At 36.5% G+C, this 26,528-nt stretch overlaps 1 protein-coding gene and 1 pseudogene across 5 annotated transcripts in view; one reads left to right on the top strand and one right to left on the bottom strand.

The window, feature by feature from the left end:
* Positions 1-26,528, bottom strand: part of BMPR1B (bone morphogenetic protein receptor type 1B) — a 368,296-nt gene that overhangs the window by 84,816 nt on the left and 256,952 nt on the right. The window lies entirely within an intron of this gene.
* Positions 19,416-19,547, top strand: LOC117022673 (uncharacterized; annotated as a pseudogene).

Below are 26,528 nucleotides of genomic sequence, written 5' to 3'. Positions count from 1 at the left end.
AGAAAATAAAAAATATATATTTTGTTTTGTGTTTTGGGGCTTTTTTTTTTGCATTTTTAAACTTTAAGTTATATAAATGTTCTCCTCTAACAGATGTTGAATTATACAGTTGCTAATGGAACTGACACAAGAACTAAGCTGTCTTCTTTTGCATCTAGACTCTACCATGTGTTAACTTTGCGATCTGAAACCAATTATGTAACGTCTCTGAACCTGTTTCCTCATCTAAAGAATGGGGATAATAAGAGCACCTATCTCATGTTGTGTGAAACTCAAATGAGTTAATCTTTGTGAAGTGATTAGAACAATACTTGGAACATCAGCTATTATTTTCTTCTTCACATTTTCAATTTTTGGATTTTACATTTAGCTTTCTGATATACTTGGAGCTGATTTTCATACATTAGATGATATGAGGTTTTCATATAGTCCACCTGTTCCCATTGATCTCCAATGTCCCCTGTGACACAAATTGTTTTCTTATATATATGACTCTTTACTGTATTCCATCAGTCTATGTCTACCTTAGGTCATAACCACACCATTGTAATTACTATTTATAGTTATAAAACTGTAAAATAATAATATGATTTTCTATCTAGAAGAGCAAAATGCCCTATATTGCTCTGCACTTAACATTGACAAATGCAGACATCTGCAAATTAAAAGATAAGAATGCTGATATTTTTATCCTTGGATTTGTGAGTTATAAAATTGCAAATGAAATATGCCAGTTATTGTAGATTAGATGATTAATGATTAGTAACTATAAGAACTATATTTAACTATAAGAACGGCACTTTCTTTTTTTACCCCTAGACCTTTTTGATTATTTTGCAGATAATATAAAGTAATGACTCACTGAAAGCCATAGGAATAATAAACAAAGAATCTAGACTAAGAAGTAAAACATTATAGAAATCTTGGGGGGGGGTAATTTTGCTCAAGTATCTTGTAGGTACACAGAGATGATAGGAAATCCTCAGCAGATCTTTGAAACCCCTTAAGTAGCAAATACAAGAACAGAAGCAAAGCAGAACAAAAGACCAAGTATTCTCATTGAGTTTGCAATACCACAGCCTGGATTCACAATTACTGAAGAACTAGTCAAAGGAAAGGTAGAAAATGTGAAGAGAAATAGCAGAGAAAATTTACCTGGTAAACACAGTTCATCGATTATTCTAAAACATTCTACAGCAACTGCCCGAAAGTATAAAATCCCATGTGTAAATCCAAAGGATCCCAGTACAAGTGATATTCTACAATGGAAAGGAACAATAACCTCGTAATTTTAGCATTAAGAAATAAATCTGCAGAGATGTTAGCACTCACTCTCAAGGTATAAAGCTGTAGATCACATTTCTTGTTTGCAGTCATAGCTACTCAGGATATTTTGTAAGTAGTCTCTTTCGCTTAACATTTTCAGGAAGTCTTAGGAAGAGGATAAAAGGAAGGTTGCTCCATTTTTCAATGCAGGATGCAAAATTTTCTCCTAGAAAATAACTCAAATGTGTTCCTAACTTCTGTCTTTTCCTCACCTCAGATGATGAGGTAATGTGGCTCAGAAAAAACTGTGAAAGTTGCATTCCCGTGCGCACTAAATTACGACAGACTAACTGTGGCTGAATATAGAGTACTTTTTACAAACTTGTATGTATTAGAATACAGAGAAAAATCAAAGCAGAAATTCTCAGCTCTGAGCTTTATTCATACACTGGAATATTTATTTGTGGTGGTGATGGTGTGGCATTTTGTAATTTGTCTCTTAAATAAAATGTTCATGTGGCAGACTTGGTTTTAGCTTTCTAAACATCCAGCCTAAATAACAATCCTAAAGTCAAATTTAAATGTCATTCCTAAAAAAATAGCAACTAACACTCTGGAACACTGAGTTCTGGTTTCAGTTGTACAAGTAATAGTGAGACTTTAGGGAAGTCACCTAACAACTGCATGCCTCATTTTCCTCACTTGTAAAAAGGAGAAAACAGAAGTAGATCATTAAAGTTAACTAGGTATTTTTCAAATAGAAGTGTGGGTGCCTGTAGCATGTATTTCCACTGGGTTTACATTAGGTTGTGTAGATGTTTGTTTATATAACGGCACTTTATTTTCTGTTAAAGGAAACCTCCAGCCCCATCATTCCCCACACAAACTACTTCTGTTCTTACTTGAAAGGAAATTCCTTTTCAAGGTTCACAGTACATTAGAGACAGCTGCATTGCTGAGCTTCCTCCAGAAACTTTAAAAAGCTACAGATGTAGCCCGTGCATGACATGGATCATGGAACAAGACAATCCCATGCATTTAGACTGCTGCTTCTTTTACCCTCTTTTAATGTTATATTTTCCGAGGTGTTGCCTGACTACACTAAGTGGTGTGTGTGTGTGAGTGTGTGTGTGTGTGTGTGTGTGTGTGTGTGTGTGTGTATTTTAAATCAAGCCTCTGAAGGAATGTAGGGGCTCTAACGTGACTATTTTGACTTCTAATTACCAAAGAAAGATAAGGTAAAATGTACATTTCCAATTAATGACATTTTTAACAACAGATGGTCACTACCTATTAAATTCCAAAGAGACAGTCTTCACATTAACTACACATTCCCTGACTATACATGTTTTCATACTGCACCAGAACTCACGGTGTTTGGAAAACTCAATTCTGGACTCAGAACCAGCAACACAAGAATACTAAACTAGCACGAAAGTAAGAAGTCTGGCATAAAACTTTTCCAGCAGTAGCATAACTTGGTCTATCTCCAGAATAGTCCCCAAAACCTGCATATATAGCCACAAAGACAAACTACTGTCATTGGGAATAACATGTTGGATACAACTGGACGTGGGTACAGGGCTGAGGAGCATGCAAATAACAATATGGTGCTTTCCAAGGGGAGTTCACAGAGCCAACCTCGAAAAGATTTCCAGGAGCCTATCAGGTGTGCAATGACTACTTGGAGTACAGAAATTACTTAATACATCTGAGAAAGAGATAGGAAAATCGGGATTCTCATTTCTATTTGACTCTCCCATAAATCCTTCAAGTTTATACTTGGATTGTTCCAAGTAAATTAAGACTTACTATCTCTTCTTCATCAATAGGAGCGATATTTTAATAGTACTATGACAACTGTTTTTTATTAAAAATAGATCATACTAACGTAACATTTTATGAAAGAACATCAAAACTGGATATGGGGGTAAGTTACTCTTGAAACAAATTCCTGACAATTCCTTTTAAACACAAGTTAATAAAATAGGTTCTTCCCTTGGTCAGAAAAGGCGGGAGGCAGAGGTTCTGTCTGTAGGTAAAGATGAACTGAAATGTATTAACTTTAATCCATTGTGCACCAAATGCCTTGCGGGTAGCTTAATCCATTGTGGCTTTCTGGGCTCAGCTCCCGAGTATCTGGTTTAGCAGATTTGGGATGGGGTACAGGGAATTGCATACTGCATCTTAAAAATGACCTACAGTGATTTTGATATAGGAAATACATGAAACCATGCCTTGAGGAAAGCTGCCTATTCCTTGTTCCTCAAATGGATGGATGCAGATCCCACACTGCTCACAGGTTGCTTCCTTTTCAACAGCCATTGCAGCCAGCCCTCGGCCAGTGCTCACTGCAACATGTGCAGAAAACCCAAGTCCCACCAGTGAAGCCAGAAAGAGGCAGAAAATTACCTGATCCTGAATTCAGGTCTCTTCTGCCACATTGCACCAAGCTGCCACAAAGAAAACACACTGGCCAACTGCTATATTATTGTTGGCAAGCACCGAAATTTGCTCAAAACCTTTACAAATGAAACCCAGCTGCTTAAGCTCAATACCAGATGTCTTCTACAATGTGTGGCTTTGATAGATTAAATTGAGCATAAGAAAGAGATGAAATATATGAAAATCTAATTTGCAAGATGTTTGTCATTAAGTCTGTTTAACAAAAAAAGACAAAAAGTTTTATTTTTCAGTATAAGAGGTTAAGTAGGATAGATTAATAATATTCATAGCAGCTACTAAAATGCATGTTATGAATAAACTGTTTAGTGTATATTCATAAAATCCAAAGGCCAAAACATAAAGACAAAAACAAATCTCCAGAAATGCCCACTGAAAGAATGTCAAATGTCTGTGAAATCACATGATTTAGCATGAGGGTCCTATTCCTTTAGACCCATTCCCCAATTTGAACAAGCTTTCAGTCAGGGCATAGGAAATTAAGTAGGAAATATTTAGTGATATTCCCTGATTTCAATAAACTGTAATAATCCTATGAAAACATACATATAAGAAACATATGTGTGTGGATATGCAGAATATATGTAAGAAAGTGTGGAAATAAAAGGCAATTTGTTTAACAACCTCAATTAAGTGGCATGTACCCTTCTGTTACCACGACATGATGGAACTCTTTTTTGTTGTTGTTTTCCAGGTCACGGCACAGTTCTCAACATCTTCAGCTGATTTCAGAGCCTAAGTTAAACTCAGAGAGGCACTCTGATATTCCTCCAGTGAGCTGCTGGCCATTCCCTCACTCAAATGAGTTCATGGATATATACAACACATTACTCTCACAACATTAACCTTAAAAAAAGGAACATAAAAGACTTTGTAATGGAATTTGAAAACAGTACTCAATCGAGCATATTAACTTTAACCAAGACAAACATTCAGTTGAGATTTAGTCCCATTAAAAAGGTGCATAATCATTAAAATTATGTACAATTACAATCGGCAGGTCATTGTTTTTTTTAAGATTTGAAGAAAAAATATTGTCATAGTTTTCTTTTAGAAAGAAACCCCAAAAAAGCTAAACACTTCAGCAAAGACATAGTTTGATCACACATATTTCTACAAACATAATAACTGAAAGACAATTTCATGCAGAGTTTGCAAAACAAAACTGGCCTCAGATTTCCTGAAACTGCATGCTATTGGTTTTGACATAGCTTATATTTATTTGAAGGACAAAAGAAATGTCCAGGAAAAAAATTTTAAGATGTCTTGTTATATCAAATTATCTCACACTTAGCTGATATCTCATCAATGCAGTTCCCACATCACAGAAATTCCATAATTGATGCAAAAGTGATGCAAGTCACTATTTCCTTACATGTAAAACTCCATTAAAAATCGTGAGGATACCAGGATAAATCTAGGAATATTATGTACCACAGGATACTATCAGACAGTAAAAATACTACGAACCAAAGCCAGTTTTCTGTATGTCCTCATAAGGTTTTAAAAAAGTGAATGAAATATGTACATTAATTTTACTCAGGACTTCAGAAGGGGTCTAAAGTCTAGTTTCGGATACTAAGTCCCCAGAATTGATCAAATGAAAGATGTACACTGTTAGCCTCAAACTTGTGGCCTGTTTGGGATTTCTAATGCAAAATTTAGAAGATATTCTTTGTGAGACACTGCAACTATTGTATTAACAAAGGAGTGAAAAGTATATGAAACAATCTCTGACAGAACCAAAATCTGTCAAATAATTGCACTATTTGTTTCATATATTATTTTTGCTACCACCTTGATATCTTGAATTTCTATAGCATCTTTTTTTGAAATAGCAAAAAATAATCTCATACTTCTTCATTTACTGTTACAATAGTTCTGTAGAAACTACAGAAATACATTACTATTATTTTTGGTACTGACATTTCTCTAAACATATAGCTAATAAATATGTCGCTTAGTAGCCAATAGGAATCATTATAAACAAAGGAATAGTGGAAATATTCATCATGCTATTATAAATGACAGTAGCAGCTGTATTAGATGTTTCCGATTGTCAGCCTAATCCAGAACCTCTTCCAGAAAAACATCCCCTGCCCACAATGTCTATTGTTGCCATCTTGGTACTGAGTGAGTACACATCCCAGCTGGATTACATCTGATGACTACAAGGGTCAGCAGCCAATCATATTCTAGCTCCAAAATATTAAATGTAAGAGACAGTGAAACATCTATCAGTTAACTCTAAAGAGCTAAGCCCAAAACCGTCTTGGAATACCAGGGAATGGAGTCACTATTTTGGGTCATGTGCAAAATAATGGGTACAGCCATGTTAAACCCCTCCATATGCCAAGCATTGTGCTATGCACTGGGGATGCAGCAATAAACACAATGGACACAGTGTTTTCTTCCAAGAAGCTGAGCTTCCAGTAGGAGAGTGACATGTGCAATGATAAATCATGATATGTACTATAAAGGAAAAATAAAACTTATAATGAGGGATTCTATAAGGGGATCTCATTTAATTTAAACTGCTAGGGAAACCTTTTATCTGACATTTAAATGGATAAGCAGAGTGGATATGCAAAGAACTTTCTAGACTGTGGAAATGACATATGTAAAACCCCGAAGGGAAAAATGCTTGGATCGTCTCAGGCAGTAAGAGGCCTATGTGGCTGATGACCAATGAGTAGTGAGGTGAGCAGCAAAGGGCGTCAGGGGCCAGCTGGTACCAAACCTTGAAGGTCATGTAAAGATCTGGATTTTATCCTAAATGCAAGGAATGTCCATTAAAGTATTTTAAACAGAAGAAGGGAAGAGACACACAGGAAAGAAGAGGGGAATGTCCATGAGGCCCCGCGGACACACAGATGAAGGGAAGTTCAGGTCTTCAGGTCCTGGGTTCCACAAGTCCTGTGTTTCTTTTACCTTTTCTTCATATCTCCACTCAGTTTCTTTCTCTACTTAAGTTTCTGTTTTTTATGACCAAAATATCAATATTAATAATGTGATTTTTACAGGGATAGTTAATTAATTATCAAAGGAATTTCACAGAGATGATACCAAGCAGAGAAATTAGTTAACCCCAAAGCCACAGCTTCTCCAAGTGCTAAAAGAAAAATGGTGGGGCCTCAAAATAAGAGTTAGGTTATTCTCAGCATACAGTCACAAAATCATCCTTAGATATTTCAATATTTAAATTTCACAAAAAATGCATAAGATGACAAAGTAACTGTTATATACTTATGGAAAAAAGTCTAATAACCAAGACCAAAAGAGTCCATCCGGACCTAAAATGTTGCGTAAGAACGTTTGATAGACAATTTAGCTGATTAAGATATTTTCCTACTCATATAATTAACTGTCAGTACTTTGTCTTATTTAAGTATGTGACCAATGTCCCAAATGAATTCTAAAGTAAATATGCATTTGAAAATTGAGGGAAAAAAACATTTCATAAGTTTGTTCCTGGCAGTTCTAAGTAAATAAAAGATTTTAAATGTTATTTCAGACTCAATTGGCTTACAAATGCAAAAAAAAAACCCCAAAAACCCAAAACCTTAATTTGAATTACTCTGATCTTTCTAATACTATTTTTCTTCCAGAAGCCTTCACATACTTGTAATTTAAAGAATAAAAATTATATGTGCATAATTATACATGCATATGTATGTATCTATATATAAACTCATACATACACACACAAACACATATATACTGAATAGTTATGTGAATATACAGCTTATATATAGTTTATACTGAATAGTTATGTGAATGTCTATTAACAAATCTACTTTGCAGAATTTAAGTTGAGAACTATAGTCACTTTCCTCCCAGGTAACTTACCACAGAGATCAAATTTCTTACATCTGTGATGCTCACCACAACTTGCAGTTATTGCCGATTAATAGGCTGAGATTAATTGTTGGAAGTGCCACATAATAGCTGTAGTAGAAAACATTTTAAAGACAGAACCACATTTATGCATTTAACAGCTGCGTCGGTCTAACAGTTCAGATTTTCACTATATTTTGCCATATGGTAACAAGGATCATTTTTCACTTAAAATATTACAAAAAATTGATGCCCTATAGCAATATTAACATTCTAATTTTGAAAGTACACATTCACAGCCATGTTGGTTATCCTCCTGTTACTGCATTACCTGTTTGCCTTAATTCTACTTTAAATATATAATAACATCAATTTTTTGAATTTTAAATTAGTCTCAACCAGATCAAACACAAATACTGCAATAGGAAACCTATGGAATATGACCTGGCGATGAACAGGCAGGATGTAAAATCTGGGTTGTATAAAACCGTAGGAGCCATAGAGATTAGGACCTATTTTTGTTCATTGGGTTTGGGGGTTTTCCTGTATTCAAAAAGAGCTAATTCCTACTTCCTATCGCAGCTTTCCCTCCCTGTAACTCTTTATGATGTAGAATTATTCCTAAACACAAACAGTTGACTGCCAATTGTGATTCTCATCTGATTGCTATAATAATTTATTAGCATGCTTTTAAGGGGGAAAAACACTGTGGAAAACTTCACATATACATTTAACAGGAAACTAAATAAAAATCTCACCTTTTTAAATTGCCAGAACATGAGGCCCATCCATGCCAGGAAAGGCGGATTGTTGCCATCAATGTGTGAGAGCAACAGAGAGTCCTTTAGTTTTAAGCTGTGGATCTATCACCTTTATAACTTCCCTAAATCCCTTCAGCAGAATTTAAGAATACAGTGACCAAAATGATGCTTTAATACTGTTTGCACAGGGCACTATATTCATTAGGATTGTGTGATTCTCTACTGTGTTTTGAAAAGTAAGAAGCAGGGTGGTATAAATGCCTTAAAATAATACATTTCAAGTAGAAATGAACATTACAGATTTTCAATATTACAGGTCATATTTTCACTATTAGAAAAAGGAAATCCTACGTTTCATGATCCCTACCTTTAAAAAAATGCATTTCTAAAGCAATCACAATGTTGCAATAGAAAAAAACAAAACATGAGGTTCAAAACTTCTATCAAGATGTACCCTTGCTTTCCTTTTTCTAAGCCTGTGCCCCCTCAAGTGAAACATTTAAGATAAGATTTAAGCAATGATAAGACTTAGGCTGATGAATCACCCTACACATGCTCCCCTAGCTCCTCCATTCCAAGTAGGAAGAGTTCTCTTTTCCACTTATTGCGACTTTGCAGAGCTTTGTACCATTTAAGGTAGAATTGCAATATCACACATATTCCTTCCGTACAGAACTTGCAGGTTCCCATATATTTAATTAACAAAATATTTTTATTAGCCTGAAACTCATACAGACTCTCTAAATGTCTCAAGTTGTCATTTTGGAAACACATTTCCTTTAAGTAAGGATTTAAAGTCTCTCAGATCATTAATCATGGCTTTGTCATTCACTTAAGAGCCATGACCACTTCATTTGTCTGTTTACTTATTTTTGGGACCATCATTCTCACTGAAGCACATGCAGAATTAAGGATCTAAACATTACAAGATGTCAATGAATATTTAACTTTGATAGTTACAGTTGTTTAGTCTTGGTTAAATGCACAGTCTCTGTGTACAGCATGTTCTGTCTTCATCAAGGCAAAATCATAAAAACCATCAAGCTTACTTTTTATAGAAAGTTACAGGTAGAGAAATTCCTCACAAAAAAAAAGTTAAGATCACTGATAACAAATCTGGGAATATAAATTGTAATTGAGTATGTTAATCACACTAAAATGAGATAGGGGATTTTTTTTTTAATTTGTCTCAATTTCCAGCTTGGTTGTCTCCTATTCCTGCATAAATTAATGTTACTAATAATAGTACTAATAATAGCAAAACCTCAGATAATACCATGTACCAGACACTATTCTAAGTGTTTGATGTGTATTTACTCATTTAGCAATTAAATCAACTCTATAGTAAGTATTAGTATTATCCCTGTTTTACAGTTGACAAAATTGAGGCACTAATAAGATACCTCACTTGCAATCACACATCTAATAAGTGGTAGAGCTAAGATTCAATCCCAGGCATCCTGGGTCCAGAGTTCATACTCCTAACCACAATGTTATGGAGGAATAAATTAGTAGAAACACACACACACACACACACACACACACACACACACACACACACACTTGTGAAGGTGCCCTGGAGAAGGATTTCAAAAGGCTATGTTACCTAGAGGAAGGCAAGGAATGTCTCTGGGCTTCAACGTCCTCATTGGAAAAGTAAGACAACCATACATTATTTTAAGGTATATTTTAAGCCTAACATTTGTGATGCAAAGATACAGTCTGGAGCATATGACCTCTTTGCTTTTTACTGACATAATTCAATAATGAATTCAGGTATTCATATGTTTCAAGGAAAATGCTAAAAAAAAACAAAATGAAAAATAACTCTCAGGCAATCACGAAATAGTAGTTGCATGAATACAGTATAAGAATTTCACGTCACATATATCATGTTTTGAGCTTCCTGAAACACTGTTAAGAAAGAGTTTTCCTGTGGGCCTTCCATTCTCTTCTAGAAGGTACCAGATTATAACAATTTTTGAAAAATTAGCAAATCAGGTAATTGAACTACCTATTATTACTTCATATCAATACACAAACCTCCCTTGTGTTACACTCCTCTATACCAGAAACTAAAAGTATCTGTCCATGTAGCCAAGCTATAAAATACAATATTTTAATAGCATCATGGAATACTTCGAGATTATGAAAACATTAATCTTATAAGTGCTAAACAAAGGTGGATGCCAACTGATAACACATACTTCTCAAACAAATAGTACTGCCAAATTCGTTCTATAAAATGCATTCTCAAGTATATGAAGTTGAATTAGAAATGCATTTTGATCTCATACATATTCCCTTTGTCCCCTGACTTCATTTTATAAAGCCGCTTTCTCCTCATTTCCAACCTTATACTCTCATTGCAAATCACTGTTACAGATAGCTCTTTCAATTTCATTCTTATCTTTCTTCTAACTTCAAAATAGTTCACTTACTTTTATAATTCCTCGTTTTATTTAAATTTTTTAAATAATTTCTAATAACTGCTATCCTTTAGTCAACCTTACTTAAACTAGAATAACTCTTCTGAACAAAATGATCACGAAGCAAGCTCCTATTCTTAAATGTGGATACCCTTTTGACATATTCGCAAATTACAATTATGGCCATTATAAAACTAGAGATTTATTCATTGCATCCATATAAAAATTCAAATGACCTACAAAGTTAATTAGCTAACCTATAAACATCTAACAGTACTAAAATGATCAAAACAAAGTTTATTAGAATTGTTATTTTCTTAAATTCTTTACAGATAAACTGTCACTGTATGTTGACAATCCACTTTATACTCAAAGTTCTAAACTGGGTTGCATTTAATTCTTAATTGCTAGAGAAAACAGAAACTTTGAATCCTTTTAAAATTATTCTAATATACGATCTAGAAAGCTTTGCCCTAATAGAGAAAGTAGTAAAATTACAGAGCAGTTGGAGGATGGGGTTTGCAAATGTTTAGCCATTGAACTTCTGCCCTGAACTTTCCTTTCTGTGATAAAAGCCACAAAACCAGATATTCACGGAGCCCCCTGTCAGCAGCACTGTACTGTGGGGCGCTGAGCTTACCCCTTTTGTGCACAGACAGAAGAATGAGCAAGGAAATGTAAAGCTGCCAGTTGAGTTCGTCCAGCCAACCCATTACAGCAGGAGAGCAGTAAAAGTGACCTGCCTGTGTGCGCCTCCTGTTTCTTGCCTTTCCTTCTTTAACTGAGACTCCTCTGCTGCCACTCTTGTCAGAGCTTCAGGCAAACCTGCCAGCAAGCATGAGACGGGACCGTGAAAGACAAGCCTGTTACAAACTGGTTCTGTCACCAGAGAGACTTCAACTGATCACCTCGTGGTGAGGATAACAAAGGACGGTGAGGACCCCGAGCAGGATTGTTTTCTTAAGACGGCAGCCTGACCCAGCTGCCCACACAGGGTCCGGCACGGGCGCTGCTTGGCTCTGCACTGGCCAGCCCCAAGTCCCCCACATGTCTCAGGCAGCTATGCAGGAACTGCAAAGCAATACGCACCTATACTTTGTTGTCATAAAATAGACTATTCAATCAAGGAATTTTTGTTTTGTTTTGTTTTGTTTTGTTTTGTTTTTCTCTGCTAAAATTGTAACTGCTTGGGAATTGTAGAAAGACAAGGAGAAATAAAATGTTTGATTTGATAAAATGCTAGAAATATTGCAACACGTCAAGTGTCACATTATGACAGTTTTCTCACACTCTATCTACCTTTAAATAATGAAGCAAATGCTTCTGAATCAAGTGCACAGATATGAAAAAGGGTCACATGTAAAAGACATCCTTAATGAATATTTGAAGTTAAAATATTTCAGTTATGCTATCACTTGTTAATTTTAAATGACTATGGTTTGAGGTTTTCCTATATAGAAAATAACTATGAACCTCAACAATCTTATGCAATTAAAACCACTAAGTTATTCATTTTTTAGATTTTAACTGTAATTGTGCCTCAGTGTAAACTGTGAACATTTTGTAAAATATGATTTTCCATGATATTCTGAGTGACCTTTTCCTACACCAAAAAACTTTTTAAAAGGAGATTTGTTTTCTTTACTCTGAGAACTGACAATAATAAAAACAGCCAGAAATATAAATGAATTGTCAGTATGTGTAGAAACTGCAGTCACCATAGACAGATACAAACAGAAGCTGTTACTAAAGATTCATGAGTATGAGAGCACAGACATTTTTCAATGGTTATACCGAATATATCATCAGAAGTGTTTACTTGATATTTTAAGACTTAATTTCTTGGAAAAAAAATATCTGCCATCTTCTCATTTTTAAGAGATACCCCACTCCGTCACCACACACTAGCACCTCCCAGCACTGCCCTACTAGATGCCATTCCAATCTATTCTTTAGCTTAGGGTAGCCCAACAATTGCTTTTCGATAATTTTAGAAACACTAGTATCAATCTAGCACACACAACTCACACTTTCATGGGATGAAATTTAGCAGAAATACACTGTTTTTAACCATGAATAAATACGCTGTTTTAACCCGGAATATCCTAAACTTAAGAAACTACACATTTTGTATTTCACAGAAGCCATACAACTTACTTGTCAGAAAAAAATGGAATTTGGGGGTGGTGAGTGAGGTAATCTTTCAGTATCATTTATCCACATCCTTTTAACCTAAGAAGGGAGATTGAGGCATACTAATATGAATAAGAGTGATTGGGAGCAGAGGGATAACATGTGGGAAAATCAGAAAAAATTCAAGCAATAGACTCTCTTGTTCAAACATTCTACTTTGGGCTCAGAGCCACATCACAACATGGTTCCACTGCCAATTTGGAACCCAGCCTTCAGCTTTGGGATGAGGAGTGAATGGCTGAAATGTGGGACAGCTCCCACTGCTCGCATTTCCCCAGTATGGGCATCCATAAATGGTTCAAAGCATAAAGAGAGAATCGTTGTTCTCTCCCTAGAATCCTAATTCCATTAAAAACTAAGTGAAAAATGTAAGGTATTTTAAGACCAAGTGTCCTCAAATGGAATAAAGATGGAACTTCAGACTAAGGGGTGGACTAGACTGGGCCACAAGACTTGAAGGGAGAGCTGCATACTGAAATATGAATTGAACTTATATGTACAGCATTGGAGGAGATGGAAAGGGAAGAACAAGGATTAGAGGTAGGATGAAATATTTCATTTGTGTAATAGCATGAGAAGAAAAATCTTACTGGAGGAGATAGCTATTAGTAAATGATTGGAGAGAAAGCTAGACAGAGTGGAACCAGACTGCACAGGAGACTCTGAATGCGTGTTACAAAATTTGGACTATATATTATATAATAATTAAAGGTTTTTGAGCAACTGGCTTGATGAATAAAAAAAAATGGTTTGGGATTTCAGCACATAGGCTGAGTCTCTGAAGAGAAGTGAAAATTAAAGTGTGAGAAGAGGTTTCCACTTAGTCACAACAGTTACCATGTTTCGGTAATACAGATTTCTTTCTTTCCTTTATAATACTAAGAAATTCAAGATGTATCCCTATTAATTCCCTCCATTTTACCTTTATTGTTTTACCTATGCTAGGTGCCAACAGTGAAGGAGATGTTCTATAAAATGTGTAATTAGTTTCCAGACAACTAGGCTTGAAAGGTGCAACGAAACTCATACTCGTAGGTTAGGTTGGAAATCTGGCGTAGCAAAACAATCACGATTTGCTTATGATTTAGCCCACTCATCATGAAGTACACACCAAATGAGGCTTCAAAGAAAGCTCTGAGAGTATATTAAAAGACAGGTCTCAATTTGAAAATATACACATGAGAGAGGGCCAGGAAAGAGAAAAGGACTACAAATAGTACTACCAATATGAGTAGGACACGGCATTGCTATGTATCATTTGTAGAATTCTTACACAGACCCACTGATTAAAGATTTATGGAGTCTGTGCTGTGCAGTAGAAAGCCTATTTGTGTTATCTGTATAACCTGGGGTGAATTATTTAAACTCTCTGTTCTATAGTTTGCTCATTATCTAAATTTTTAGATTGTTACATGGATTAGACAAGTAAATTAGTATAAACTACTGAATACTGTGCCCAGAACACAGAAGGACATCAAAAAATGGTCAGCAATTTTCTGACAACTCTCACTAATCACTCCTCTACCTCCTGACCAAAAAAATAAACAAACAAAACAAAAACCCTTGTTAAAAATGTTCTTTAATGTAACATTTGCCAAATTGTTTCTGTCATAAATAATGTGATCAGTAGAACAAGGATACAAAATATGTCTTATGTTAAATCATTTTAAAAATTCTAAGGCAAAAATTCTGCAAAGGCAAATATTTATTTAATCAAGTTATTTTTACTCAACCCATGAAACAGTCATGTAATTGAAGCAGAAGTCCACAAAAATAGTTTTAAATTATGCTACTACCTTTTTAACAATTTTGATTTGTGACTTCTTTTCACTTAGACACCTCCCAAATCTCCTGATTTTATGTATCTATACAGTTTTTAAACTGTATTTGAGAGACTGTGCCTAGTGAATGGAATATGAGAATGTTAAAAAGTACATGCCTTCAGGACAAACTTACCCTGGAACGGGTGAAGACAAACATACAATTAAATAATGACAGTGCAATACAGTAACTGCCTGCCATACTGAAGAACATGGGAAGTACAGTGGATAAAGATTAATTCAGAGTAAAGATGGGGACTGCACTTGTGGGGCAGAGGCAGCTGAATAGGTCTTCAAAGATAAGTAGGAATTCAGCAGGTAATAGTAGGGCAAAGGAATCCTAAGCAAAGAGAACAGACAGTACAGACATTTATGAGTAAGAAAAAGAGCAGTGTTTGCAGAGAACATGAGAGAGTGGATATGCCTAGAGAGCAGCAAAATTAGGCTGGAAAGTAGACTGGGAGAAATTGGGCAGAGACTTATGTCTCATAATTTGGTTTGATCTGATTTTATCCTACAGTCAAGGGAGTCAATGCCTTCATTTCTGGGGGGAGGTATGTGTACAGTTTATTTTCTATTGTGTGAACTGACTGTAACTACTTCTTGCAACTGATTATATTTCCAAAGAAACTAGTAAGGTTTTTGAGATAAGATGAAAAATATTTTCCTTTTTTCCTAAGAATATGTAACAATATCCTTATTATCCTTAATGAGAACAATAAGGTGAGTGTTATTGTCTTCCTTTCTTGAACATCCCTGCTAATATTATTTGGAACAACATCTAGTTTTTAATTAAACTTCTGTTCAAACACACAGGCACATAAAAACAACAGCTATTTCCTTCTTCTTATTAGAAGCTATAGCATTTTAGGTCCCTACCATCCCACAGAGCTTTGCACTAAAATATTTTTCAAACTTTCATACTGGCTGTGACAAAAATATAAAAGTGCACTCAGAATTGTACTAATTGATTTTGTTATTCTGATTTTTAGCTATACATTTGCATAATGATATGAAAATGCACTCCACCATAGGGGTGGGATGTACAATAGAACTCAAGTGAACAGAAACGTTTTTCCTAACTTCAGAGTTTATAAAAGTCCACAACTTCGGCCCGCTTTCAGGCTGCCTCTTGCCTCCCCACCCGTTCTAATTTGCAGCATTCCACATCACTAGTCATTAACAACCCAAAGCTCCCTTCAGCTGCACAGTGAAAGAACATCACTTCATTACAAATAAACAATCCCTTCTTCCCTCCAACGAGTGACATATTATTCTGAGCACGTCTTCTCTCTGCTTTCATTGCTCTGCCAAGGTCCCCATGAGTGGGAAGGGGTAAAAAGAGAGAGAAAATATCCCACAACTTGTCTAAAGCATGGAGAGGATGATTTGTGTTCTTTCTGACGGGATATGACTGTCACTGTTGATCTGCTTTCAGGCCTAGATTACATGTGATAAGGGCTGACCTTCTTTAAGCATTCACACATTATGCACTCATGGAGAGCAGGCAGGACACAAAAGTCCTTCAGATGTTCTGGGCATCAATCAAGTACACAGCATGGAGCCTGCCAAACTTTTCTTCCATTTACTCAGGGAGAGGAAGAAGGGATTCCAAGACAGACTTAATCAAGTTTAAAGCTATGCCCTAGTATATTTGGGGAGACCATTGTTATTAAAAGAGTGCTGTTTGAAAAAAAAATTCTCTATTGTTAACATTAGTGGCCAAAAAAAGTTCACACACAAATATAGAGACAACCAGATTTCACTCCAGCTTTAAGTTTTCAAAACTTTTAATAGAAACCAGGTCTCAATGGCTTTAGAAGATTTTTTTTTTTCTGAAATGATAGTTCATTAGGTATATATTTCAAACACTGAAAATGTAATTTTTTATACCAACCATACATCAAAGGCATCTTTTTTAAGGAATTTATAAAAGTAGTGGAGGATGTACATTTGTTATTCAAAACTCTGCACATATTGTCATATAAATTAAACACCAATCAACAATATAAGCCATTTCTCACCTAATACAAATATTATCATTATTAACAGTTTAGAGCCCCCAAATTATGGAATAGACATGACAATGTCTTCTGATATACTCGGAGGCTTTCAATGCTGGTCTTTTATCTTTGCTATTCTCGCAACTCATTAAAGGGATGTGAGATGGCTTTTGAAAAAGAACAAATAAGCCCCAAACTATATTCTTCTAAAACACTGTAACACTGTGTACTTGGAGGGCATAATCTGATCATCAGCACAACCAACCTCCTAAGAGCAAGATGCTTCATGGAATTTTATGATAGAATGTCTTAAATCTACAACAATGTCACTTACCTAGAGATTGCAGAGTTCTTTTTAAAAGCTCATGTAAGATCATAAATATAACAAGGATATGCACAGCCTGAATACAAGATAAGCAGACTAGACTCAAAAAGCAATTGACATTAAAGAGTAGGAAGAAAATTAAAGGCAACTTACATGATTAAACTACCAATGAAAATTAACTCAGTGAATCTGCTAAACTAAGCTCTATAGATAAAACAAAGACAAAGACAAAACAAAACAAACCAAATTGCCCCAGGATCCCTTAACCCTGTACAAGCATTTTCTGTTTAGTTTATTACCTGCTTTCAGTGTTCCTCAACTAACGGCTGATAAGGTCAAACTTGTACCCTAGTAATAGGGAACCAAGTGATACATAAAATGTGAGATTATTTTTATATTAATCAGTATACAGTAATTCATCACCTGGTCAATATGAATATCTCAGACCAGAAACTAAAACTGAAAGAGAGGTAGATGTCCTAACAGGAGTGGGGAAGCAAGGAATCCAGGGAAGCAAATTATTTTCAGACAGAATATAGGATGATGCTGACGATGATGATGATACATACGACTTGGTGAGCTTTTGCTATGTGTTAGGCACTATGCTTTGTACCTAACATATATTACCTCCGTTAATCCTGCCTCCCTGTACACTAGGTAATACTATCCCCACTTACAGATGAGAATACCGTGTGTGCCTGCACCAAACGAGGCCTGGAACTGGTTGAGGTTGAGTACCTGACTAGTAGGGACCTACATTTTGCTCTGCAAGAAATAACCAGGGCAAAAACAGTCCATTCAGTAGATGAAGGACTCAGAGACTTTGGGGGCTGGTGAAGTTCATTCAGGGAACATGACTGCCAGAAATTCTGAGGGCTGAACCAAAAGAGGGATCGGATACCCCGATTCCCAAACCTGCTAATTCAGAGCAAGGGGACACCAGACACCCTGGAAGCCCCAGCAAAGCATTTATTAGAGGTCAGTGGTTTCAGACCCAATGGAAGACGGAAGTCTCCTCCTGAGCATGTATATTATTTGTTTATAAAAAATGATAATGAAAACAGATACGTATCATTAATTTAAAGCAGTCCCCGCACTCCTTCAATGCAGGTATTATCAACCACATTTTACAAGTGAGGCAACTATAAGATGAACGAGGTACCCTGGAATTGAGGAAAGAGATTTTTTTTCCCCCCCTTGAGTAGGCTTGTGCTTTAGGAAGTATAGTGAGGCGACTCTGCAGGCTTAGGGAAAAGAATAAGTGGGTGAATGAAGTCATCAAAACTGTGTAATGCAGTCCTCCCCTCAGCAGATGAGTCTGAGTTTGTGTTAACAAAGAGGCTGTTGTCTTCATACCGTGAGAAGGCAGTTCTAGATCTACTGTGCCCCACTAACAAGGATCTATGTAAGTAAGAAGAGGTTTTTGTTGTTTGTTTATATAACAACAGACATATCCTAGTACCATAATTTTTAACACTTTGGCCCTGGACTCCTCAGAATTAGTTATACACTATGAAAATCACGAACCACTGAAACTACTAACTTGATGTACCTGAAGCTGTATTCCAGAGGTATGCAAAGGATATTAACTTTTTATTACATTTGTGCTAAAGCATCCCTGAGCAGAAAATCAAAACTCCTAGTACCTGTTCGCATCCCATGCTAGCCATTATAAAAATGTGAACATAGTTTCATTCATAAATCAATTCCATAAAGATTACTATCACTTTTATCCTAAAGTCAATTGTGCATTAAATTCATGCAAATCCACTTGAAATTCATGCAAATCCAACTTGAATATTAAATAAGTAAACTAAAAATAAAAATTTAAATAGAAATGATAATATCAATAAAATTTTATTTTATTTTGCATGTTTCCTCATATCTCCGTCTGAATATATGTTAGAAATAATGAAGGTGCACATTAGTATACATATAAATGAAATATAAAATGAGTTAAGTATAGCTTTTATTTCAACTTGAAGAGTCTATGCTGAAGTTCACACACCATATAAAGACAGCTCCCAAAAAATCTATTTTCCACTCTTTGGAAAATATCTAAATGTGTATATAAGGAATTACATGATAAAAATTTTCTTAAAGTAAAAGAAAAGACATTCATATCAAAGAAAAGTTTTGTTTTTATTTAGCATATACGAGCCTTTCCATAGAAATGTCAACAATAGTGCTACCAGTGTATGATACACACATTTCTTTGTAGTCTTTTAAAAATTGATGCTAGAAGAAATACAAAGATTACAAAATTAATTATTATTATTTTTTTTATTTAAAGTGACATTTAAAATCCATGTGCATGCATCGCTTCTCAGCCTTTTGGCTAAGATCAAGTGTAAAATCCATGTGCATATTAAAAAAGTATTTTCAAATAAAATAAAATAAATAATAATGCCATGATTTTCAGTTCAGAGTCATGGCATGCTAGACCTTTTCATCTCTCTACAAGCCGGAAGTCAACTGTGTGTATTCAAATATTTTCCTAATGACAGACAGATGGTTGATACCAAAAGGATGCCTGAAACATACTGTATCCCAAATATATATAAATAAAATTCCCTTATCTTCCTTCACCTGTCCCCAGATATAAAGCACAGCTGCTTAGTGTTTTGAATTTTTTTAACGAGAAGTAACAGTTTTTGATAATCTCATTAATGCCTTTCTAGCAGGCTCCATACAATGAGAATTTTCACAAGACTGAGGGTTGGTTTGAATGTTGAACCTAGTTCATAAAACATAAAGAAATGAAATGAAACCCCCATGTATATTATTCAATCAGAGAATGTCACAAAAGTGAAATCAGACTTTAGTCTTACTGAAACCCTGTCTTTCTGTGCTCTACCAAGAGCATTATGACAAAATCAGAGAATACTAAATGTATTTCAAATGACAGAAATAAGATGCTTAAATTATGGAAGTAAAGAAGATGAGCTTTAGAGGATGATCACATCAGATAAAATCAGCGACACAGACACAAAAATAATTCTCTACTAGTCTGATGCAAACAAATAAAAGTGTAATACTATCCTTGTTTACTACAGAAGCCTTAGTTACAGAGGCATTCCTTTATCTGACCACCTTGGTCTACATTTCTTATTTTGGTTAGTCAGCAATTTCTGTGGTTGTGTCTGCTACTACCAACCACCCCACTAAAAAGTGAAAAATGTAGTCCAACAATGAATTATCTTAAGGATTATGCCAAATGAAACACTCAAATTCAACCTTAACCAAAATGAGTAAAACTTATATTTATCCACATGATTTAAGGCCCATTAAGATGACCAATCTGATTTAAACAGTCACCATACTTGACACTCAGGTCTCCCAAAAGTTTATAGTGGAAGCACTTCAACATCCTCAAGATATCTCATTAGCACATCCACCAAAAGATATGTAAAAAAAAAAGAGAAAAAGAAAGTTCAGAAAAAGTAGCTGCTCTTTTAGAAACACTTGTTTAAACAGGATTTTCAATATTTTACAATAGTGCTACCAGTGTATGATACACACATTTCTTTGTAGTCTTTCAAAAATTGATGCTAGAAGAAATACAAAGTTTACAAAGTTAATTATTTTTTTTATTTAAAGTGACATTTAAAATCTATGTGCATGTGAAAAACAAATCTATGTGCATGTAAAAATATATTTTCAAAGAAAATTAAAGAAATAATAATGCCATGATTTTCAGTTCAGATTCATGGCATGCTAAACCTTTTCATCTCTCTACAAACCAGAAGTCAACTGTATCTAAAATGATATGTGTATAATCAGAAACTGACAACCAAATGACAAAATGTTTACTTCACTCTATGAATTCAGGCAAAATAACTAGAAATAATTCATCATAGTTTACTTTCTGACTTTTCTATAAAGAATCTTGCCTCACTTTGCATCGATTACGTAACATTATCTTTTTATGTTGGTTTTTACAGTATCTCTTTCCGGAAATTGTTATAGATAGAAATAGCCTATAGAAAGTAAGCTTGAAGTTTTTCTGCATTGTATAAAAAGCGATAGATTAACTTCACGTTGGGCTCCAGAAAATACCAAAGAGCTGGCAATCCTAGAGTAGATGCTTATGATGTCCGTATGAAGTCCTTATGATGGCTTACAAGGTCCTAGAAGAGCTGGCCTTCAGTTATCTTGTTGGGCTCGTCTACTATTCTCCCTCTTCCTTATCCTGTTCCTCAAACACGCCATGCATGCTCCAGCTCAGAGCTTTCGATCTGCTACTCCTCTGCCTAAAACAGTCTTTCTTCGCTCAGATACCTACTTAGATTCCTCCATCATCTCCCTCAAGTTTTGGCTCAAATCTCACCTGAGTGAAGCCTTCCATACTGCTTATTTACCATTTTACCTACGCCATCCCTAAATCCCTACTTGACTCTACTGGATCTCTATTCCCACCATTCTAATGAATTTCTTCTCTCAAAGGTGAACAAATGCAATCAATTGTTCTTAGTCTTCATCCTTTTATGCTTACACTGGACACTTTAGCAACACTGGACACTGCAAGCACTTTGCTTCTTAAGAGCCTCACTCATTTAAAACTAAGTTGAATAAATTCAATGTCCTAGGTACTTGCTAGAAGCTCTTCCTTTGTTTTTCATGATGAAGACCTATCCATTCAAGCTTCTTCCTCTTGTGTTCATATAAATATAGGTAATCATGATTCTCTCCCAATGATCTCTTTTCTCAAACGTGTTCCCTTGTAATGTCAGGGCTCCAACTAATATCACTTTGATGACCAGGCTAAATCTTTTTCTGAACTGCCATCCCACATTTTCAACTACCACCGCAATTCTAAATATTACTATTAATATGTCTCCTACAGCATTTCAAATTCTACCTCTCTCAGCTACACTTTGCAGCCACTTAGAATTAAGCCCTTCTCACTTCCTATACACTGCGCATTTTCCATGTGTCTGAAGCAGAACTCCACCAAAACAGAACCTAAAAAATTCAGATATTCACTTTCTTTTCCTCTCCTGTAGCTAGAACACGAGTACATGACTGAAACCCTGAAAAATCAAATACACATGCCCTGACATTACAAGAAGCTAAGAAAGAACCTCAGGGCATTCATTCTGGCCAGTGGCGGTGGGAACAGTAGCAGCTACATTCATTTTCCAAAGGCAGAAGCAGCACCAGTTCTAGTGGCAGTATCCAGATCTAGCCTGGAGGATGTGAGCAGCAGAAGTTGGAGTGTCTTCACTAAGCTGTGCTGCAATGGTGTCCTGACCAACCACAGGAGAAATTGCGGGGTGGGATTTTAAGTATTGTTCTAGGCTGTATCTGTTCCAAACCTGGTTCGCGTATTCTCTTGGAGAGTCTATGAACTAGCAAATATCCTCTTAATAACTTTGTTGTCTGTGTAAAAATATTTTTAAACCTTTATTTAAGTGTGTTTTTCCAGGACCCATCAGCTCCTAGTCAAGTAGTTGTTTCAATCTAGTTGTGGAGGGTACAGCTCACAGTGGCCCATGTGGGGATCGAACCAGCAACCTTGTTGTTAAGAGCACCACCCTCTAACCAACTGAGCTATCTGGCTACCTCCAATGTTTTCTGTGTAAATTAATGATTGCTTTTTTTTTTTTTTTTTTTTTGCTTTCAATGAAGGAATTTTGATGGACATATCCAGAAAGACCCAACTGGTCCTCTCAGCAGAATTCTACACTTCCCTGCACTTTATCAGTATCATTTCTATGACATTTACCTTATTATCTTACCCAATATTATAATTATTTATGCATGTTGCCTTCCCCATTACAGTCTATATTCCATTAGGGTAAGGCGCCTGTCATTCACCTCTGTCCATGCTTTTAACATGTCCTCTTGTCTATTTCAGCTGTCCTTCCAAAACAGACAAAACACTGTATGTATATTCTTTGTAACTTAGGGAGCTGCTCTAAGTCCCTCCTTCTTTATTCTTAATCTGACAAGGTTTCATCATTCCATTGTTGGAATTACAATCATGAATAACTTATCTAGAAAGTCTCTAGTGTCTCTTAGGTCATTCCCTCATTTCCATGAAATAAAGGCCTTTGTTTTTCCTTTACTCCACCAGCATACGCATATACAGAGCACTAACAAAGGTACCAAGACCATTCAATGAGCAAAGGACAGTCTTTTCACCAGTGTTTCTAGAAAACTGGATGGAAAACATGCAAAAAAAGAAAATTAGACCCTTATCTTATACCATAGGCAAAAATAACTCAACATGGATTAAAGACCTAAATCTATAAAACTTTTAGAAGAAAACACAGATGAACAGCTTCATGTCATTGCATTTGGCAATGATTTCTTGAATATGACACCAAAGGCACAGGCAAAAATAATAGTAGTAGATAAATTGGACCACATCAAAATTTAAAACTTATGTGCATCAAAGGATATAGTCAACAACTTGAAAACGTAACCTACAAATAATAAGTTATGCAAATCATATCTGATAAAGGGTTATTATCCAATATATAAAGGATGTCTATAATTCAACAACAACAAAAACCAACAACCCAATTTTTTAAATGGGCAAAGGACTTGCCAAACATTTCTCCAAAGATATATAAATGGCCAACAAGTACATGAAAAGATGCTCAATATCACTAATCATTAGGGAATTACAGATCAAAACCATAATGAGATATTACCTCATACCCAAAAGAATGGCTATTATCAAACTAAAAAATAAACAAAATAACAAGCATTGGCAAAAAATGTGGAGAAATTGGAATCCTTGAGCACTGTTGGTAGGAATATAGAACGGTGAAGCTGCTATAGAAAACAGTGTATTGACTCCTCGAAAACTTAAATAGAATTACCATACGATCCAGCAATTCTACTTCTGGGTATATACCCAAAGGAAGTAAAAGCAGGGTTTTGAAAAAATATTTATACACCCCGTTGTATAGCAAGATTATTCACAATAGCCAAAAGTTGGGAAGCAACTCAAGTGTCCTTTAATAGACGAATGGATAAACAAACTGGTATATACATATAATGAAATATTATTTTAAGGAAATTCTGACACATGCTAAATTGATGAACCTTAAAGACATTATGCTAAGTGAAACACGCCACTTACAAAAAGATTACTATGGTTCTAATAATCGTATGTTGAAGCCATAACCCCATGTGATGGTATTGGGAGGTGGGGCCTTTGGGATATAATTAGGTTTAGATGAGATTATGAAGATGGGGCCTCCATGATGGGATTAGTGTCCTTAGAGGAAGAGGAAAAGCGACCTGAGCTAGCTCCCCTGTCAACTTGCTCTCTCTATGCCATGTAAAAACACAGCAAGAAGACAGCAGTCTACAAGGAAGAGGGCCCTCACCAGGAACCAAATCTTCTGGCAACTTGATCCAGTGTCCAAAACTGAAAAATAAATGTCCATTGTTTAAGTCACCCAATCTACTGTACTATGTTAGAGCTGCCTGAGCAGACTAAAACAGAGTTTCAACTTTGCAAAGATGAAAAGAGTTCTAGAGATTGGCTGCTCAACAATGTGCAGGGACTTAGCACTACTGAACTGTACCATGTAAAAATAATTAAGTAGTAAATTTTATGATGTGTATTTGACCATAATTTTAAAAAGAGGGTTTTGTTTTTGTTTTTCTTAAAAATAATAATAAAAACAACCCTTTTTCAACCCAGACTTCCAGGATACCATACCTCAGACTGGATGAATCAGAGAGTCGGTTTCTTACTCCCACCCCATTCCCATTCTCCACATTGCTGTCAGAGTAATTAGCTACTTAAAATGCTGCAGTGGCTCCATCATATTCTCTGTATATGACCCAAGCACCTGAGAACAGCAGCAATTTCCTTGCCTAATTCTCTAATTTCATCTCTCATCACCAATCTCCATGCTCTCCCTGTTCCAGTAGTAACTTTCTATTTCTAATTGCAATCCTCTCTAATATACCATATTCTCTCTCAACTCTCTTTCATTCAGTTCAACAAAATTCCATTGAACATGCACTATGCATTGAGCTCTGTGAGCTAGAATATATAAATCATTTAAAAAATGCTTCGAAATTGAATCACACATCATCAAAATGGCGGTGTGAGGTGAGTCTCTGTAAATCTCCCCTGGAATTTACAACAAATTGAACAACTGTCATGCAGGGTGTCAGGCTGGGTCTCAGCTCCCACTCCCCACATAAGAACGCAGGATGTGGCTAGGCCAAAAATGAACACCCACAGAGCCATAGGTAGGGGAGTCATACCGCTATAGTCTCACTGGAGGCTGGATTCACACGACGTGCGACCTGCTGTCCAGTTTTCTGCCAACCCACCCACTCGACTCTCCTCGACTCTCCTCCCCATCGCAGCCGCGGCAGTTACATTAGTGGCCAATGGCTCAAGGGTTACAGCTGATGGCCAACTACCACAGCTCACAGCCATCTACTACCCGAGCCAGCACCTTTCCACGTGAGGCCTAGAACCTGGTAACTGCTCTCTGGGGCGCTGTCCCCACAACAACTATAACTCCACAAAGGACTCCCTGCACAGCAGACAGGTAAGACGAAGAAACCCACTACTGAATTCACCTAAAGGAGGGCGAAACACGCGGGGGGGGGGGAAGGAAAGGAGAAGTGCAGAGACGGAGCACAGGGCGCAGGACGCAGACCTAGCTCAGTTCTCCGAGCTTGCTGCATCCCAGAACTACCTCAGCTGTGGGAGAGGGAAAAACTTGGACTGCTAGGGCTCCGCTTGTGGCCCAAAGGGCTGAGGGGGAAGCATATAACACAGCTGAATCCAACGCTCATGGCAGAGACCTCGGAGAAAAGACTGAGGGAAGAAGGCTGAAAACAGTGGTTTAAGCCCTCACTGCCGAGCAGAGAATGGAAGCCTTAGGCACTGAGACTAGCCGCCCCCTCCCTACCCTCCCAGAGCTCGCCCCGCCGCCACCTGCCTGGTGCTAGCAGCGGAACAGTAGCAGTGTCAGATCGAAAGAACAGAATATTTGCTATTCTGAGAACTGTGGACCGCAGAGACAGATTCGCAGCCCAACTAGTTCCGGCACAGGGGAGGGAGCTGTGGAAGCAGGACTGGCTGTGGTGGTGGGCACCACCATTGCTCTGGGCCATCTCTCACAACTCACCCCGCCCCTGTCTCCACCTATCTGGGCTGATCCCTGCAAGAGTCAACAGAACTGCTGAAACAAACGGGCTCTGAATCTGGTGCAGGAAGAGTTTTGGAACTTCAAAAGCTCTCCACATACCCACACGGACACTGCGCCCTGTGACCCAGGCGAACTGTTAACAGAGGAGAAGCCCGTCTCCCAGGGAATCCCCCCATTGTGTGAGAAGCTGGAATAGTGCAGAGAAAACAGAGCACTACAGTGTGAGAGAGAAAAAAAGGCTGCAGTTGAAGAGAAAATAAAACATTCTACCAACAAGTACTGGAAAACAAA

Source organism: Rhinolophus ferrumequinum, chromosome 5 (assembly GCF_004115265.2).
Source record: "Rhinolophus ferrumequinum isolate MPI-CBG mRhiFer1 chromosome 5, mRhiFer1_v1.p, whole genome shotgun sequence".
NCBI lineage: Eukaryota > Metazoa > Chordata > Mammalia > Chiroptera > Rhinolophidae > Rhinolophus > Rhinolophus ferrumequinum.
The sequence above is the reverse complement of the archived record's forward strand: the minus strand, read 5'-3'. Positions and strand labels throughout refer to the sequence as shown.